This window comes from Pyxicephalus adspersus, chromosome 3, assembly GCF_032062135.1.
Source record: "Pyxicephalus adspersus chromosome 3, UCB_Pads_2.0, whole genome shotgun sequence".
NCBI classification, from domain to species: Eukaryota; Metazoa; Chordata; class Amphibia; order Anura; family Pyxicephalidae; genus Pyxicephalus; species Pyxicephalus adspersus.
In genome coordinates, this window is record NC_092860.1 from 77,537,899 (window position 1) to 77,555,747 (window position 17,849).

At 36.0% G+C, this 17,849-nt stretch overlaps 1 protein-coding gene across 2 annotated transcripts in view; it reads right to left on the reverse strand.

The window, feature by feature from the left end:
- Nucleotides 1-16,575, reverse strand: part of TMEM150C (transmembrane protein 150C) — a 107,863-nt gene extending 91,288 nt beyond the window's left edge. For both annotated transcript variants that reach the window (XM_072405315.1, XM_072405316.1), the window contains exon 1: nucleotides 16,419-16,575. The gene's annotated coding sequence lies outside the window, so the exon portion shown is untranslated. The remainder of the gene's footprint in view (nucleotides 1-16,418) is intronic.
- Between the last annotated feature and the right edge of the window lie 1,274 nt (nucleotides 16,576-17,849).

Genomic DNA, 17,849 nt, shown 5'->3' on the forward strand with positions numbered 1-17,849 from the left:
AGGGAGATAGGACGGTAGTTGGAGGGTAGGGAGGGGTCCAGTGAGGGTTTCTTTAGGATAGGGAGAATTATGGCATGTTTAAAAGCTGAGGGGTATTTACCAGTAGAAACGGAGAGGTTGAATAGTTCGGTTAGGGCAGGGGCCATGGTGGAGGAATGGGCACGGAGTATAGCAGAGGGAATTGGGTCAAGTGGACATGTAGTAGACGGAGATGATTCCCCCTTTCTTCATGTCAATGACATATGGGGGTATTTTTTTTAATTCACAGAAGATACTGAGAAACCTGATAACAATGAGGTTAAGTTCAGGGCACAGAAAGTTACAAAGATGCCAGATTTTTCACAGTACAGTATCTGGTCTTTACTTGCAAATATGAGCTTAGTTTAAAAATTAAAATGAATTCAACCACCACATCTAAGAATTTGATCTGCCCTGTATTACATATATGTTTTTGAGTTACTCAGGACAAAAATGATTAGCTCATTAAAATTTATTGGGATATTCAGTGTCATTTCATAAAATTCCCTGCAGTACTAATGTCGGGGATTAGATGTCTATGGCCATCAATATTTGAGGCACTTCTACTGAGCACATGTCCTGGACCCAGCCTGTAACAGGACAGGGAAAGTAGAAGAAGCGCAGTGATGAGTTTATCTCACTCTCCTTCTACATTCTCTTTCTATCAGTATGCTTCTTGTCAGTGCATCAGCTGATTGCCTCCTCATGCTGCTTCTTACTCTCCTCCTACTTCCTCATGAGTTCTGCTGTTTGGGGCTTGCAAGACGCTGACACTAGATCAGATAGAATAGTTTACATATTGCCAAAAACATTAATTTATGTATTTGTTACAGAGTTGAAAAAATTCACTTTGCAAAGTGATCATGCATTAGTCATTTAGGAAAACAACTAAATGGCATCAAAATAGTTTTCCTATTGAATCCCTAGTTGATTTTCTTTTTTAACCCCAAAATATGTGAATACAAACACAGTGCATTGCAGAAAAAAAGCTGTTTAATAAATTCTGTGAGTGGTCCTTGCTACCAAGCTGTTGTAATGACAACAAACAATAGCTTATATGTAGTTGTCTAGGCAAGCGTTTGGTCCACAGAACATGTGGAGTGTACTTTGTAATAATTATATGAGAGGTACCTTCAGGAGAGATAACTTTGGTTAAATACCATCTGCCCGTGCAAATCCAAAAGACATGGGGGACCTCTTTTGCTCTTCTTTACCCAGGGCCTATTTCCTGGTAAAGTTAGCTCAGAAATGCAATGTACATACTAGTGCAAATGTAGTTCTTGATTGTGTTTATGAATAGCCAACATAGATCAGACCCCAGCTCCTGCCTATCACCTTGCAAAGTTTAAATGTACAGTCCTATCACTGGGTGAGACAAAACTTGGAAATACATAATTGCACTTGATATGATGAATGATGTAACATGCATAGAAAATACTTCATACAGCTCCTAGATCACCAGACAGCAAAGCCAAGCACAATCTATAGTATTTTCTTTATTATTTTGTTAAATCCTCCAGGAAAATATCAGAATTTATTCAGCTGAGAATATATATCTCCCCCAGAATATGAAAGCTGTGTTCTGATGTTTAGAAGGAACGCAGCAGCAAGCCACACATCCTGAATACAAAATAAGTCCTGTATTTCCCAGTTTTATGTATATTCAATCTTTCGCACTGGATTAAAGTGTACATGACATGTTTCATACACAATTTATTCTTCTAGAAAACACCATCCTAGCAGAGTGGAATATATAACTCAAAAATTGTAAAATAAGTCATTATAGAGAACACACTGTCACAGTATCTCTTGTGCAGCAATCTATACAAGTCTCTATTGAGGATCTGCACAGGCCAGAACAATATTTGCTGCATCCAAGGTCACGCAGTTTAGCCTCTGCTGCCAAATCACTCATGTTAAAAATCAGATTACACACAAGCTGCATTTCATAAAGATTTACTTTCTATTGCATACACCTCAGAGAACTAGGAAGGTTGTGAAGAAGAGAAAGACTACAAAAGCATTTTGAAGCTGTGTCATTGCTCACCCATCATTTCAGCTGACTGAGATGTCAAACCAAAAAACCACTACTCAGTGGGGATGCGGATTATAAAATAAAATTTGCACTCCAAATATGTTTTTGATACTTGCCAAACCGGTATGTAGGAGTTAGCTTGTATTACTTCAAGCAAAAGATGAAAAACTGAACTGCTAGCATGTGTTTTACCATTCCACAAATTACAACACTGCTTATTATGAATATATACAGAAGAAAAGCCATTAAAATAAATACCATGAAGAATATAATGTACTGATACTAAGTTCCCTGCAGATGGAAATTCTCTGGGGTTTTTGTGCTGACATGACGTTCTTCAGTCTTATCCTTGTCTGAACAGCGCGCCAAGGGAAAATCAGTTAGGATTTTATATGAGGGATGCAAAATAGATTTTTAAAATGATTTGGGCTTTTGCAAAATCCCAACATGCTTTTCCTTCACATTTTAAAGATAAGTTTATGCTGCATATCTGTTTTGTTTTCCTGCTCTTCTGCAATTTAAAGTGACTTTTTCATAATGCAACTATGAGGCTGCCATTGCTTACCTAAAGAAAATGCTATTTTCCAGTGCCAAGTTATGCAGTCTCTGAACAAACAAGTAATAAAATTAACATTTTTCTAAAGTTGTTCAAAGTCATCAGTTTCAACCGCACTGAAGTCAAAGCTTCAGCATTACAGCTAAGGAAAATGCATTTTTAAAAGCTAAGTTCTGCAATGGTAGGCTTCATTATTCTCTTTTGAAAAAGTTCCTTTAACTGACTAAACTAAACAAATACTTGTAACCAGGTAGCCAACACACCTAAGTTATTGCTGCTTACACCAGGAGTATTATACTTTTGTGCCAGTAGCGTTTATTTAGTAGTTTAGATTGGCCATGACCCCCATGGGAACTACACCACTCCCCATACAATACATCTGTGCCCATGTCTGTACTCCAACTTGCACGCTCAGTGGCAGCTTCCCACCACTCATCCAGATATGATCACACCTTCAAAGAACTGTGTTTCCCATGACAAGTTCACTATATAATGAATGCTTTAAATACTGCAATTATATTTTATGTATACCTTCCACTGATGGCCATATCTTGGTGCCTTTAGACATCCCACCAATGTCTTCAGCTGGCAGGCCCTTGAACTCTAATGTGTGTTTTTCTAGCTTAACCAATAAAGAGTAATATGAACGCAATGTTATGCAACTGATAGGATCTTCTCTACTACTAGCCCCCAAACCACAAGAACATAAACTACGGTCATTTACAGGGTTGTGGTGAGCAGTGAAATGTGAAATATTTTTCTATAGCCTTGATGAGACAAGACCCTTTGTGATATACAACATCTGAACTATTCACTCATTGCTAAGTTCAAGACTTCATTTATGTGAACCAAAGGACATTTTTTCCAGGCACAAGGTCATCAACGAGGAGGCATCCATTCACACCAGCTTTTAAGCATTAGAAAAATAGTCCCAGTGTCACAGGGTTAACAGTAACTTAATGATATATTGTAAAAAATGCAGTCTGTATATCAAGTTTTAAAAAATATGATTGTACTAAAGAACTACTATTATTTTCCTAATATTATAATTCTTTATAAGAACTTCACCTGTAAATCCAGCAAAGTCAATGCATATTTTCATCCTCAACTTGTGTTTCTTTCTAACCAGGTGATGCAAGCTTCTAACTAGATTTCAGTTTATTAAAAATGAATTCTGATTGGTTGCAAAGATTAATGCTCCTTGAACATTTTTTGCTGAACAGAATAATGCTAGCCATACACAAATCCACAATTCAATCCATTTATTTGATATGTGTTAACTATTGATCAAAAATGAATTGATTGTTCAAGTAAAAGGCATAGTGAATTTAGGAGTAAATGCAGTGTTTGACGCAACAGTGGGCCCCCCTGCAAAACTGACTTGGGGCCTAACACTGACTGGGCCTCTATTGGACTTTCCCAGTGCAGCTGAATTAAATGCATTAATAGTAACTAATGGTATATACTTTGCTAGGAAACTAGACTTTAGGGACCCATTTGGTGACCAGACACATGGCCTTAGCCAAAATACAGTAGATAGACATTTATAGTATATATAGGTTCACTTTAAGTTTTACTATTTTTAAAAACTCAAATTTTTTTAATGTTATTATTTTTTTATGCCATGTATATGTATGTGTAATTGTGACATGTACAGATATTTATGACCTATTACAATAATTACAGTAATAATCCCAACAATATATTTATTATTCTTCCACTCCACCAATTGCCCTTAAGAACAACACCTTTAATGTTTCGGGCATGTAAATTGTGTTCATCAATGGTGTTCAATTGCTTCTTAGACTAAGTTGGATTGGATGCAGCCAAGTAAATCCTGCTGTCTGTGCAGTATTTATCTGGCACTGACATATGTCCGACACAGATCAGCTCTCGATGTTGTCGCTCACCTTCAACTTACTACACCGTTACAGTCTAATTATAGAAGAAAAGAAGACTAAGGAAATGTTTCCTTATGCATGCAGCACACACCCTTCTTCTAGATTTCTTCTCTAAACCTAGGCAATCATTTTAATGGAATTCACAGACTGCTTTTAAGTTTTAAGGCTCACCTTTTTGAAAAATTATACTGTTGGCATAAATTATTTATCAGGGATTTGCTAGTGCAGATATGTAAAGTTCCTGGAAGGTTCAAACTAAACTAAATAGGATTTTTTTGATGGAAATGAATTGCTGAAATTTTTTTCCCTTACATAACTTTTTGATCACACTTTATCTTTATTTTAATAATACATGCATCATTTTAATACATTCCCAACAAAGAATGTTTATTGAAAAAAATATACACAATTTTTAGAATCTATACACATACAAGCAACCCGCTGATCAGCTCTGAGAAACATAAAACTGCATTTGGAAAGCAGTTATTCCATTACCAGAAGAAAGCCAAAACACAGACAAGCAATGAGCTCATATGGTTTTAGTAAAATGTTTTGGAATTCAGCAGAATTCAAAGCCAAAGAAAAAGCTAAAATGTTGGAGTTTAAGATCTACTCATGTATCATGTTAAAAATCATACTTCTCAGGAATAAGGCCAGTTGCAAGTAATGAAATCCCAAGGTTACTCAACATATTCTTCCTTGAATACTTGCTGAATGTTATTCCCGTTTATCTTCTGCCTATGCACTCACATTTTTATATGTCATACCATATGTTGTCATTGTAATACTTTGGGTTACTGAAGGTGAACTGGTAATTTACAGTATGTGTGCATAGGTGTATATTTTCAATAGATAAAAAATCATGTAAGGTGATAAACATGCACCTAACTTTAGAAGTACCTGAATTGACATCAATAATGTATTATTCATATCTGATTCAGAATACATATTTATAATGTTTACATTATCTGTTGTTTTGAAACACTTTGGCTATGTTAGGATGGCAAAACTTTCAGTAAACATGTCAAAAAGCTAAGCAACTCAAAACTAAACACAAAATGAAAAAAAATATAATAAGGTGGCAAGTTGAACTTGGCCTCACCCCCTTCAGCATTCTAATATATTGCTCATTTAGGGCCCCATTATAAAACAGGGAATCAGACATTCCCTCAAACAATTCCTTGTGAGAATCTCCCAGGTCTATGTGTTTCAATGGCAGTAATTGATTCCCACAAAGGAATGTCTGAGGAAATATCAGACTCTCAGTTTTTTTTAAATAAAGCCCTTAGTGGTATAGGCAACCGCATTGCCTTACAGGAGGGCTTGCAAAGGTAAAGCCAAACTTAACGTTTGACATGCAGATTTTGTGAAAAGAAACATCATTCACTCAATAAATGTTTTTTCAGTCATTGTTTTTTTTTTTGATTATTTTAAAAACATTAAAACTTTTCCAGAGTATTGTATGGGTTTATGATTACTATTACTATTCATAGTCATATACACTGCTGATGCCCCTATACATTAGGTACCTAGACATTACTGAATGTTCCACAGGAAGATACAATGACCCCCAAATCTGGAGGACCTTACTAACAGATTTATATTCTTCAAGTTAAGCTTAGAATTGGAGAAATTTAAGTTGGCTGGGGAGAGCATGTTGACACTGTTGGCCAGCGTTACCATGTATTGTGAAATATACAAAGAATCCATGCCTTTATGCCTTTTTACTAGAAATATGCAAGTATATAAAGCAATGTGCAAAGGCTTAATTTAAAATCTTGTAAAAATCGTGCTCCCAAACCTTATTATTGGCCAACAATTATTATTGATGGGTTAAATATGAATAAAAAAGATGTGATTTATAAAATCACTGCAATTTTCAGTGGCTCATCTCTAGGTTATTGCTTACTTTAAATAAAGTAATCAATAAAAACCAAAACAAGTGTTCACTAAAGATTTGATATGTTTTTATCGTTGATTAGACTACATAGGTAAAGGCTGTATATTTAGATTTGAATGATTTAAATAAAAAGCTTTGCTTTCATAGTTCTGCATAATGCCGTGCAGCACAATAATTATGTTGCCCCTTTACAAGGACTGGCCAGCACCGCCTCAGGAGCCATAATCATCTGTTCACCATAAAGGGGGAAACCCCATCAAAGAGAATCCCCCCCTGCCAAATTCCACCACTTTACCAATGCACTGGATCCTTTCCTTCAAAGACCCCAACCACTAAAATTAACCACACTTTCAAATTAAGGGGTGGGCGGGAAACTTTTTCTTTCAAAAGAGGGCCTCCCACTTCCGTCCAGCCCCTTTAAATCCCATTCCTAATCCCCTCCCACCCCACGCACCACACTAGCACAGCCCCCTCTAGCCTTACTACATTTTATTAACCCTTAACACCCCTGGGCTGGGCCTCCCACCCCCGTCATGTGGCCCTGTGCCTAAATTCCTACAGCTACGGGCTTCTCTCAACAATCACAATGTAGTCTTGACAAAGGCTAAAGATGTTGTTCAATATCAAGTATTTGTATTTCTGTATCAGTATACATCAATACCTTTCTGGTCATGAAAAGCATAAAGATTGAAAGACAACCAACCTGTTGATCTCTAGCTGATTGCAGGGACCTGTAATGTCCAGAAAAACATAAATACTTGAGGTCAACTAGGAAACTGTCAGAACATGTTGGGATCACCGGGTTCAAAAGAGCTGGAGCTCCAAAGAGCATCACTGACTTTAACAGTTGGTGCTAAATGGTGCTAAAACTAATTTTATCATATTAGATTTGTGACACAGTTGGTTTTATTGCTGTAGTCCCCTCACAACTGTAATTTGTCTACAACATTTCAGTCAACAATATTCTTGTCACTATGCCAAAAGTTTTACAGGTTTTGTTACCTGTAATCAGATGCAGTCATAGCCAGTGAATAGGACAGATTTGTTTGAAATATTATCCACCTGAAAATCTAGAATGAGTTTCCAAACTCCATATGATGACTGCAATCTCTATTACAGATTTGAAAGCTGCTGCTGTATCAGATGGTGCTACTGTTCTTAAAAAATATGTGTATGCTGTATGTGTAAGAAATAAATATCCAATGAACCCGACCAAGATTATTTAATAAGGAAGAGACAAGATCTAGTATTATATAATATACTTGTATATATTAAATATATTGGAAAGTATAATTATATAAAATGTGCAGAAACCCATAATATCCAATCATACTTTATTTTCCATTAAGGAATGAGAAGAAGATTTTGAGTAATCAAACTGATAACTAAATGATTAGCGCCATGTATTTATATAGTGCTAACCTTATATACAATGCTTTACAGTCTGTTATCTTGTCACTAGCTATTCCTTGGAGGGGTTCACTGTTTAATGTCCCTATCCATAGTATAATATCCCAATTCACACATAGACTAATTTTTTCTACCTGCATGGGTTTCATCACGCCAGAGAAAACACATGCAAACTTGAGAACAACATACAAACCCCAGCACTGGCCAAGAATTAGCCCTGGGACACTAATGCTGCAAGTTGTTAGCCACTGTAAAAAATCACTGAATGCCATTTTCATGCATTTTTTGCAGAAATGCATGTTTTTTGTTTTTTGTTTTAAATTTACAAACACAACTGTATTAGTCAGAGATTCAACACATTTTCCTCCTTCCTCCACCTTTGTGTTTAGGTGGTCCATGCAGGTATTCCAGTAGAAAGAGTGTATGTCCACAATGGTAAAGAAGCCTATATAATGGCCCAATAAACACACACACAGATATATATTTATATATATATATATATATATATATATATTATATATGTATGTGTATGTGTGTGTGTATGCGTGTGTTTGTGTAACCACTAGAATTTCTATTCAAATAAGTCAGTTCAAGTAAATTCTACGATTACATGATAGCACAATAGAGATGGATGGAATATCCTCTTACTGCTCTGTAACATCTACTGTGGCAAACTAATGGAAGATAGAAAAACAATAGCAGCTAAAGGCTTCCTGATTACATATACCATAAATCCTTTGGACTCTTAATATTTCCCAGGTTGTCAAAAAATATATGCTTCTGCAAAAATAAAAACCAGTTAAAAGGATGAGGCAAAATGTACTTCTTGACAGGTATTGTGCAGCTTTGTTCAGCATTCCCTTATGTTCTGGTTGTATGCCAAAATCCTGTAACAGGAAACCTGTTCCAGTTAGAACATTAGTAAGTTCTAAAATTATACTGATAAGGGAAAATTCTAGATAGTTTATTGTAGCTATATGTCCATCACTTTTTTCAGTAGATTCAATGTTAGGTTTGATAAAACAATTGATTATTATAGCTTTCGAACATTAATATGGAATTCCCTTATGTTCTCAATTCAATTCTGCTCTGGTTAATGTAAATCAGCAATAACAACAACCAGAGTTGTGTTGCTTTTGTAAAAGGTGGGGAGCGTCCCATAACAAACAGGGCTGCCTGTTGATATTATAAACAGGAGTGGTTGATCCCATTGGCTGCTGGTTTTTACAAGTAATACTCACTAATTTACAGCAGGCAATGGTGCAATGGAGCTACACTGGTCAATGGGCACATAGTGGGTATGCTGGATAAACAATCAATATCAGAAAGACATTGAACATTTACTTGGTTATGGACCCACCAACCAGAAAATCCCCTAGCATAGCAAAATATATTTTATGCTTAATTGGCATTAGAAGAATGATCTTACTATGCAAAGATACTTACATGGCTGTAAGTATATGACAACTAGACTGTAGGAGGAGATTTAGAGGGTAGTGTTGGGTAGGTGGGTCTTAAAGATTCAACATGGCACATTGACTTCAGGAAATAAAAGAAGCTTTACTTATCTCCATCTTGTAAAGGAACTAATTGCCAAAGTTTGCTTCCTATACAAATCAGTAGCCTAAAATAACACCTTTATGGTATATTGTTATGCTTAGCAATAAAAAAGTGCATTGGGGTATTAAGAACAGTGGTTTTATTTTTACCTTTGTGCTGTTTAGAAATTAATATGTGCCAAATTGAAGCTATGACATTGCTGCTTGTTTGCACATGCTTTTTATTTTAGTAAATTCTGGCAAAAAAATGTTCTTGCAAACAGCTACATAAATACCACAAAACATATAGCGAGCACATTGTATAAAAAAACACAATTGTGAAAAAAAAAGTCTTATCAGGAAATTCCCATTTTCAACTGGACAGCAGGGACATCAGCATTTCTAGTGAAAGCAAAGCAGCTGAACGGTGAATATAACAAACTAGGTTCCTGTTTCATCTTCCAAGGGTACTTAAGAATGTCCTTTCCTAGAACAAGGAAGAAAACTTAAATACACAAAACACCATCTGTGTAAGTAGCTGTTAATTTTTTTACGCCGGTTCATGTTCCAGCTGTTATCCCTAGGTGATCTTTAACCTTTAGAAAACGGTATACCTTAAACAATACCATAATCAATAAAAGAAAACACAGAATGAGGATATGTAAGCCCAGCCTACAACAGTGTGCACTACTAGTTAAGCGACAGTGCATCACTCCTTATTTGACATACATAAAAAAAAGTGTACAGGGTGACCAACAATACCCCCAACATTAACCACTACAGACCTAAACATGTTTCTTTTAAGAAATGCCCACAATGAATACTTTGCCATACCATTTAATTGATAATATCCTAGCACATCTCTAACCGATATGTTGTATTGGAGTGTTCGGTGGTCTCAACCCAAAGCCGATAGTTTATTGTGAGGTGGGGGACTTTAACATCATCTGTCTTCCACATATAATGCTGTTTTTACCCCAATTATTTGACAACCATTTACACATTCATCATAAATCAAATGACAAACACCTATACAGATTTCTTGACATCAAAGTAAAGCACTATGTAACTAGAACAGGTGGGTTCCATGATTTTACACATGCCATCCTGTTCTTGGACAATCAACATCTACCCTAATACACTGCATGGTGAATTATGGTGACTGTACTACTTACGTGTGTATAAATACTGAGATATATTCCTGACACTCATCAAAACTAAAGACATGGCTTGGATAAGCTGCCAAACAAGTTGACTACCTACTACTGTCTATACCAGCGTTTCTCAACCACCGTGCCTCCAGAGATTGCTAAGGGTTCCTTGAGCAAAGAGCAATTTGTGTCAGTGGTTTGTACCATTGACAAAAATTATCTTTTTGGCTGATATTCTTCCATCCAGCCAACAATCTAAGAGGCATTCTTCCCACTAACCATCATACGAATGTACTGTGAACTGTGAATATTAATAATGTCACAGGTTCCCTAAGGCCTAAAGGTTTTTTAAAGGATTCCTCCATGTTAAAACGTTTGAGAAAGGCCGATCTACACCATGATATGAATAAATAAAATCCTTCACGGAAAGCTTTGTTTTACAGTCCATATTTTATACTGTACATATGTAGGGAGTTGATATCCAAAATGTCTATTCGTCCAGACAGCCTGTGTTTACTTCAGGCCACCAACTTGCAGGTCCAAACCTGAGAGTTTAGAAGAAGGCCATGGCTATTTTGATATTGTGGGGCCCACTGCTGGCTTGTTAAGTGGAGTGAGAAACATTTAAATGTAAAGAATGACATGTAAAAAAATGACTTATGACACAATGATTTAGATTTAGCTTTAGGCATTCTGGTTTGACTTGTTATCTACTTATGTAAGATGCTTTGGTGGCACTGTAGACCAGTAATTTTAACTACACGAAAGACGTACAGCCAAATAAATAAAGTAGGCAGCTGCTGATGTTAATTGGGTGAGAAGCAGTTGCAATATTTCATTAGCCCATTTTATTAGCCGAGTCATATACCTGTTTTAGGACAGTGAAGCTGAATCTTTCCAGTTTTACTGTTATTATTGCTTCAGGACAAACATATATTTCAAGGCTCAGACACTGGCTATAATCATCACATTAGACATTGCATCTCTTACAAGGCAGACTGGACATGAAAAAGTCCCATCTGGTTTTTAGAATAACACAAAGTTCACTTCGCTTGGCAAACCTTTGTATATTGTAAGTTTTGAAGACAGTAAATTATCTTTGTTTTCATTTGTTGACAGTGTTCTTTTATTTTTTTATATCATAAAGATTTCTTTGTATTATACAAATGTAAACAGGAGTATGATGGAATTATACAGATATTGTGAGTAGTAATCAAAATAATAATCAACATATTTTGATACTTGAAACTTTGTATGGGTATGACAGAAAAATGGTTAACCTTTGCATAAAAGAAAACTATGTCAATGCAGTCCAGATAGGAGTTATTGCTCTGTATTTTTATACTGTAAATCCTGGTTGTTAGGTTAAAGGTAAAGCACATCACACACAATAAAATCTGTATCACTGGAATTACCATACAGTTATTTGTATAAGAAATCAATCTAGTTCGTTGATATTTAAATACATACGCCCTATTACTTCATTGTTAGCTAACAATAGGGGTTTTCAGTTAGTGTTGGTCTTTTAAAACCCTAATTGTCTGCTTTTCTTCTTGGCCACACTTCCTTAGGCCAAGTTCACATCTCAGCAGTGTTGTAATATTCACACCTTAGTGCACTTTACATCACATGTTAACAAATACTGCATTAGGGCAGCCCATTTGTATGGTTTGTCAATGCACTACAGAACAGGTAACACTTCACCTGAGGACCTGATGCAACAGAATGTTTTTATGTGTTTACATGCAATGTGTTGCACTGCAGTGCATTACAGCACACATATGTGAATTTCCACAATTACCTGTATAACCCCCCACTCTTTTTGGTACTTCAGTGCATTGTGGTGCTCTGTAGTCCAAGAAAGAGTCTTAGTGTTTTGGGGTGCCATTTCAAATCAATGGCATTGCAGTGTCCCAATGTGTGTATTATTATGTTATTGGGCATTGTGTTAACATGCGTAATAATGTAAAGCAGTAGTGACAATCAGGCCTTAAAGTACATGAGTTTTCACTGTAGCACTAATTTAAGTTTGCTCAGCTGGTTAATGCACTTTATGACACAACCTGAGTCACAACACAAATGCAGTTAGGCGAGTGTAATCAGAAGCTAAGTTGTTTAAAGCATCTGATTGACCTTGTCTAAAATAATTGGGCCCCTATACCCAAGAAGGTCCTAGCAAAGCTACACAGTATCTACAAATGGTATGTCAGTTCCTATTGACTGACTACATAATGACCAAAAAATCTACTAGATGAATGATTATAGATGTTGTATGCATTGTAAGAGCATCCCTCATTTTCACGAGAATATCCTCATTTGCAAATGCTCAACACTGAGGTGGAGTAAACCAATGTATTGCCTATTTCTGGAATATGATGTTCAAATGGTTCTCATTGCTTGAGACTGAATGACTAGTCATTTTAAGTGAAGGAATAAGATAAGAAATAGGGGAAAGCCTGCCATCCTTTTTGCAATTGTGGTCCTCTACCAATGTGGCTTTTCCCAAAACAGGGGCCTTGTTATCACCGTTTCTTTGTTACAGAAGAATAAGATTAGTTATATACAACAATTCTACAGTGCTGACACTATTTTCAGCATCTTGGTATGTGTTGTTCTTCCCCTACTGCAGCTCACAAAGATAAAAGAAAACGTTACCTAGAAGCCTCTTGTCTACTCACCAAACATGTTAGCACTCTCTTTAAATTATAGAAATCAGGATTTCTATTTTTCCTTTGGCAGGGAACACATTTTTTTTCTTTAGACTAACACTTGTTTACTGGACTTAAAGAAGAAGTGCAATGAGGATCAAGCTTGTGCTACAGTGCATGAGTTAGGATAGCAATATGTAAGGAGCTTTAATTAAACATTTGAATGCATGCCCAGAAGGTTTACTCTTTTTTGATTAGCAACCTAGCTGGGTCTTTGCTGCAGTAGAAGGGAAATCATGCTGTAATTGATCACAACAAAATATTTCTGATATTATTAATATGCACATATTTGTAAAACATATCAGAACCAAGCAATACTCATCATGCCATAGGTACAGGTTTTTTAAATTAAGGGATACTTTTGACGATTTTCATAAATAACTTGACTACTTATTCAAGATTCATACACTACTTTTAATCAGTGTACAGCATATACTTAATAGACACAGCAAAACATTCAGCAACCATTGTTCATTCAACATTGTTCAGTTGTGGAACTGAACTAATATGTATCTCCATGTTCATAATGAGACAAACTCATCCCAAGTATCAAATTGTATCTTTGGTGGTACCATTAAAGAAGAAACACAAACTTGAGCTCTTTGTGAAATGATTTACTTTTGTATGGAAGACAGGATCCTGTTTATATGGGCAAGCTTCGTAAACTCCATGGATGCAAAAACCAGAGACTTTGACAAACAGCTGTCAGTGCATCTAATATTAACACTTGGTATATTAGTTATAATCCTTTTTGTGTATACACATAAATATCATTACGGTGTCAAACAAGGACTAAAAAAGTTTCAGTATTAAAACTGCATCTGTGCACCAATCTGAAGACATAATTTCCAGCACTGATGGTTGTTCAATATGCAGCATTCAGTGCAGCAAGACGAATATTCAAACAAGCCATGTCCAGTTCTAATTCCTGGACAATTCTGCAAAACACCCCAGGCAGAAGCACGCCCAGGCTCATTCATACTTAGAGTTAATTGTGGGTCAATGAAATTCTTTTAACTTATAGCAGTCATGTGTGGGGCTACCAGCCCTTTTTAGAGACTATCAAAAGGGATTATAAATATAAAAATGAATTCCTGGAAAAAATACAAGTGTTTTTTTTTTAAAAATACATGAGTATAAGTACCTAAATGTGTTCCCTGTTAGCTTCATATAGTTTAATGCACATGACATGTTGATCGCATTGTCCATGCAGCTGGATGGTGTGAATTGGTTTTCAAACTGTGTGGCCTAATGGCAGTGTAAACAATTGAAGTCACACAACATGCTTTTCTATGAGACAAAGGTGTCTAAATCACAAAAATTTGTAAGCAGAACTAGCTGTGACAGGTAGCATTGTTTGCATTTTAACCTTCTTACTCAGTGGTACTTATACTGTACTTTGACAACTGTGCATATATATATATATATATATATATATATATATATATTATTTATATTCATAGTCTAAAAAAAGAATTTTCTAACCATCTCATCTTTAGCACCAATACAACTGACATTAACTTTAACACAAAGCAAAGATACCAAGATTTACTTTTGTGAAAAGGAGAATCTGCTGTGAAAAAGTGCTTCTGCATAAGTTACAGAACATGTGTATTACTGGAGAATAGATTTATCAATTTTCATTCCCAACATAACACCAGCAGCCTGATCTGCAGCAGACAGGAAACATGCATGCAACAACCCTGCAAAAAATTGCAAACGCTGACAATCCAACTATCACACTAGCTACTGCCAGGTAACGTCTAATATCATAGGCTGTAGTGTTTGGTGGTGGCTAGAAATAATTTGACTTTATATAATACGCTCTATTGGCTGGACAAGTAACTCATTGAACTGTACAGAGAAAAATAATGATGCCTATTATTGTACAAAAAAGACAAAACATTTTCCAAACAAAACAGCAATTGTGAAGCACTTTGAGCTTCAGATGATGATACTAATTATGTAATTGCCTATTACTAAAATGCAAAACCTTTAAAGAAGAACACCACTAGCACTTTTTTATATTCTAGTAACATAATCACATTTTCATATTAGAAAAATCAACAACATTTTGCTTATGAAAGAAAACCAAACTATATTGTTTTACCATTTACTTATTGAGTGTGGACACATTTATGTGTTTTAATGTATGTTTGTTGTGCATCTATTGAGTGCATGTCATCACATCAAAATGTATACATAATCTTTTCTATGACAATGCAACACACTGCAATAAAAGTATCTAAATGGACACCAAAAAAAAACTGTGTTTTAGCATTACATAGCATAGGTGTGAATGTTACCTAATTTCTATATTTTTCTGAAGGCCAATCAAAAATTGTGTTGCTATGTGTGACCTCTTCAATTCACAGGAACCATGAAAAATCTCCCCATAATGCAATGGAGCTTTTTAATCCCTGCTCTTGTACAAGCTAAACTGTCATCCTGATGGAATACAAAAATAATCACAAATGCATACTTTTTTATCCAATCCAAACAACCACATTAGCTGCCCTATGAATGAAAGAAAGTGTAAGTGATCATAGGATGATGGCTCTCTACATATTTATAACTGATAAACTATGAAACTGCAGGAAGTCAAGCAAAGTTGAATTTTCAAATCAGTGAGATCAGTGAAGGTAATCCAGAGAATATCCAAGGCATACTGAGTTTGTGATATCTAACATGATGTATAAACCAGTAAACATAGGAACTCTGCAGAGAAATACTGCTTCCTAAGGAGTACTTATTATGCATTGACATCTAAGGAGCCTGATCCAAACTCCAGATATCAATGTGAGGATGTCCTGGACCATAAGTGGTTATTATTTTATATACATGGGGGGCATACAACCAATGCCAATAATGATAGATGGGTGAATAGATAGATGTGTGTTTCTATAGATGTGTATGATGTGAAATCAACATCTACAATAATTTCTAATTCATTTATTGAATATTTTAGATGCTTCAGCCTTGCTAGCTCCTTAGTGATGCCAGCTGGTAGCACTACTACCGTAACACTACAATGCTAGCAGCAGAGTTCTAAGAATGAATGGCAATGAGAGGCAACAGTCCCATGAGCTTGATGAAGGACGAGGCTGCAGGGAGGGAGGCAGTAAGTGTGCACACACCAACAGACAATGTGCACAGACAAAGCCCCCTCTATGTGACAGTCATTACCAGCACAATGCTTACCTGCAAGCCACACGAGCTTCTATGTGTGTGTAGAAGAAGAGGAGTCCTGACTGTGCTGCCAGAGAATGGGAAATGTGCTGAATCGTCCTCTGTCTCCCCTCCCTCTGCTCCTTCAATGCTTTGCACTGCTGGCTGATCCCAGCTTCACTTTCTTCACTTCCAACCTCCTGTCATTCTGTGTGTTTACATACTACCTCCAGCCAGCCCTTCCCTGTTCTACAAGACTCAGCCCTCTTACTTTCCCTTTTTCTGTTTGCAACCCATTTCCTCTTTATGTGTAAGTATATTATCATGCAACAATCCCTCTTTGTCTGATTTACTGTATGTTGTGTGTGTGACAAGTCCTGGCTATGAAACCCCCTCCTAGCAGGCAGAAAATAATTCAGGGCTCAAATTGTAAATGGTTCCTTGAAATGGGGTTCTCCTGCACTGTAAGGGTGCTTATCTCTTATCTCTCTAATATGTTTATTTGAATAGTGTAAAGTGTGCTTTTTTCATTGTTTTGTAAAAATTGAGATGGATGAATGTACTTAAAAAATGATATGTCCAGATACATTTGTTTATTAGTGGGTGTCATTCTCAAATTGTCCAATAGATGGTACTGTGTTTGGTTTCATTTGCAAGGAATGTGTGATTTATTTGTATGAAAACGAACACAGCTCCACCTAGTGGACGAATTGAGAATGACAAATGTGTTAAATGTATTTGTACATTCACCCATGCCTAATTAAAATATATTCACTTGTTTATTATAGTACATTTGGAGATCTCTGGTTAATTTTTGAATACATTTATCCACAGCAGTTCACACACAGCAGTAAAACCAGCTGAACAGTATACTATAAAAATTATGACTGAAGTAGGGACATTAGATTGTGGGCCCCTTTGAGGGACAGCTAGTGACATGACTATGAACTTTGTACAGTGCTGCGTAATATAATTTGGCACTTTATAAAGACTGTGTAATAATAATATTAATACAAATTGTTTATCAATATACCCCATTTTGTATGCTCTGTATTAGGTATAGTAAGCCTGTGTAAAAAAATTTTTTGGGGAATTTGTTTATTTTTTTATATCACTGCTTCTCAACCAGGGTTCCAATGGACCCTAGAGGTCCTCCAGAGGTTGCTAGGAGTTCCTTGAGCAATGGGCAATTTGTGACTTTCAGGTCAGATTAAGTGACACCAATGATCTTTTCGACTATCTAAAAGATCAACATTTTTTCCACTGGCCAGCAATGTAGGAGAAAGTCTTCCTACCGACCACCACACTAATCTATTGTGAGCTATGGATATTGTAAATATAGAAGGGGTTCCCTTAGACCTGAAAGTTATGTTAACCCCCCCTAGCGTTCTAATTCTGTCATTTTTTGATGCAAAAAGTGATCCTATTTTTTTTGCGTAGAAATTTTTGTTTATATTGTGGGCC